The following is a 3,076-nucleotide window of genomic DNA, read 5'->3' as shown; positions in this document are numbered from 1 at the left end:
GCTGTAATGTACATGTGACAAGTAAAAACCCACCTTTACCTTTACTAACTAAAATCCTATAATATTAGCAAATATAAAAATGATTTCCTGCAAAATTACTGCAAAAAAAAACTATCTTGGACAAAATTTCCAAAATTAATTTTCAATGTAATTTTATTTGTAGTGCTTTTAACAGCAGACATCATTTTTAATGCAGCTGTACAGAATTAAATAGATTATGAATATAATCTTTAAATGTATAAATCAGTCCATTTATCCCTTATGACTGAGCCAGTGGGGAGAGTGGCAAGATAAAGCCCCCTAAGATGACAAAAAGGAAGAAACTTAGAGAGGAACCAGACTTTAAAGGAAACCCATCCTCATATGTGTGACTTCGGATTTCCATTCATTATGATCTGTTTAGTGAAATACATGTGAAATTTCTGGATTTATGGATTGCACTCATTTCATGTATAATTCTTCAAAAATCGACAAAGATGCTTTAGAGTACTGCTCTCCCATCATTTTTTTTTTTTTTTTTTTTTGCAACAATAGACTTAGTCATGGAGCGGTTTTACAGTAGTCCAGATGGAAATTTATATTTAGATCCCTAATGACCAAACCAGAGGCAAGTGGGAAGGAAAAAAAAACCCTAATATGACCTTTGAAAAGGAACTAAGACACAAAAGGGGGCCATCCTCTTATGGGTCACAGAGGATAATTGAATTTATTACTGTTCCACAATAGCTTTATTGTGTAATATTAATTGTACTGCTTTTAACAGTGGGCATAGTCACGAAGCAATGTCACAGCAATCTAGTAGATTTATATTTAGATTCCTAATAACCAAGGCAGGGGTGACCAATGCATGGAGTAAAATCCCGAATGGGAACGTCATCCACTTTTGATACTGGAATTATAATCCATTACTCTTTCACATTTAAGTCAAACAGCATTGCATTGAAAGCATGTTTAGTATCAACAGTATATTGTTTACCATTACACCAAGTTCCTCTGTACAACGTCTACGTAAGATTATATGCTGGAGTTTGGATGATCATTTACGTATCCATGTGGCACCATCTACGGTAAAATCAGAAGGTAAATCACAAGCACTGGTGGAAGTTCAATTGTTACTATGAAATCAAGGCATCCCAGAGCTCTTTTCACCATTAAACCCCACTCTGTTTTACACATTTAAGTAAGAATGGTAAGAGGTTTTCATTATTCTAGCTATTGAAAAAGAACCTGTTTCTTTTGGTCAAAATAAATTTTACAGATCATAATATAACAGCTCACATTCCATAGATGAACCTAGTCAATATAAGTTAAGACCACTTGTCAAGTATTCTTTTTCCTAATACATCCATACTCTGATCGCTATCTGTTTATATGCTTACGGAAATCAGATATTTATTTTACTCAGAAAAGCAGCATGGCATCAAGAAGATCCATCCAACCAACCAACCACCTACCTACCTACCTACCTACATGCATGCATTCATACATACATACATACATACATACATACATGCATTGCATCTGGAAAGAATTCACATCGCATAATTTTTTCCACATTTTTTTCAAGATTCTACAAACAATACCCTATAATGACAATGTGATAGAAGGTTGTTAGCAATCTTTGCAAATTTATATATATATATATATATATATATACAGTGAGGAAAATAAGTATTTGAACACCCTGCTAGTTTGCAAGTTCTCCCACTTAGAAATCATGGAGGGGTCTGAAATTGTCATCGTAGGTGCATGTCCACTGTGAGAGACATAATCTAAAAAAAAAAATCCAGAAATAACAATGTATGATTTTTAAACTATTTATTTGTATGATACAGCTGCAAATAAGTATTTGAACACCTGTCTATCAGCTAGAATTCTGACCCTCAAAGACCTGTTAGTCTGCCTTTAAAATGTCCACCTACACTACATTTAGTATCCTAAATTAGATGCACCTGTTTGAGGTCGTTAGCTGCATAAAGACACCTGTCCACCCCATCCAATCAGTAAGAATCCAACTACTAACATGGCCAAGACCAAAGAGCTGTCCAAAGACACTAGAGATAAAATTGTACACCTTCACAAGGCTGGAAAGGGCTACGGGGAAATTGCCAAGCAGCTTGGTGAAAAAAGGTCCACTGTTGGAGCAATCATTAGAAAATGGAAGAAGCTAAACATGACTGTCAATCTCCCTCGGACTGGGGCTCCATGCAAGATCTCGCCCAGAACTACATGGGAGGAGCTGGTCAATGACCTGAAAAGAGCTGGGACCACCGTTTCCAAGGTTACTGTTGGTAATACACTAAGACGTCATGGTTTGAAATCATGCATGGCACGGAAGGTTCCCCTGCTTAAACCAGCACATGTCCAGGCACGTCTTAAGTTTGTCAATGACCATTTGGATGATCCAGAGGAGTCATGGGAGAAAGTCATGTGGTCAGATGAGACCAAAATAGAACTTTTGGGTCATAATTCCACTAAATGTGTTTGGAGGAGGAAAAATGATGAGAACCATCCCAAGAACACCATCCCTACTGTGAAGCATGGGGGTGGTAGCATCATGCTTTGGGGGTGTTTTTCTGCACATGAGACAGGGTGAATGCACTGTATTAGGGAGAGGATGACCGGGGCCATGTATTGCGAGATTTTGGGGAACAACCTCCTTCCCTCAGTTAGAGCATTGAAGATGGGTCAAAGCTGGGTCTTCCAACATGACAATGAACCAAAGCACACAGCCAGGATAACCAAGGAGTGGCTCTGTAAGAAGCATATCAAGGTTCTGGCGTGGCCTAGCCAGTTTCCAGACCTAAACCCAATAGAGAATCTTTGGAGGGAGCTTAAACTCCGTGTTTCTCAGCGACAGGCCAGAAACCTGACTGATCTAGAAAAGATCTGTGTGGAGGAGAGGCCAAAATCCCTCCTGCAGTGTGTGCAAACCTGGTGAAGAACTACAGGAAACGTTTGACCTCTGTAATTGCAAACAAAGGCTACTGTACCAAATATTAACATTGACTTTCTCGGGTGTTCAAATACTTATTTTCAGCTGTATCATACAAATAAATAGTTAAAAAAATCATAT

This window comes from Silurus aristotelis (assembly GCF_946808225.1).
Source record: "Silurus aristotelis genome assembly, chromosome: 29".
NCBI lineage: Eukaryota > Metazoa > Chordata > Actinopteri > Siluriformes > Siluridae > Silurus > Silurus aristotelis.
Note: the sequence above shows the minus strand (reverse complement) of the source record.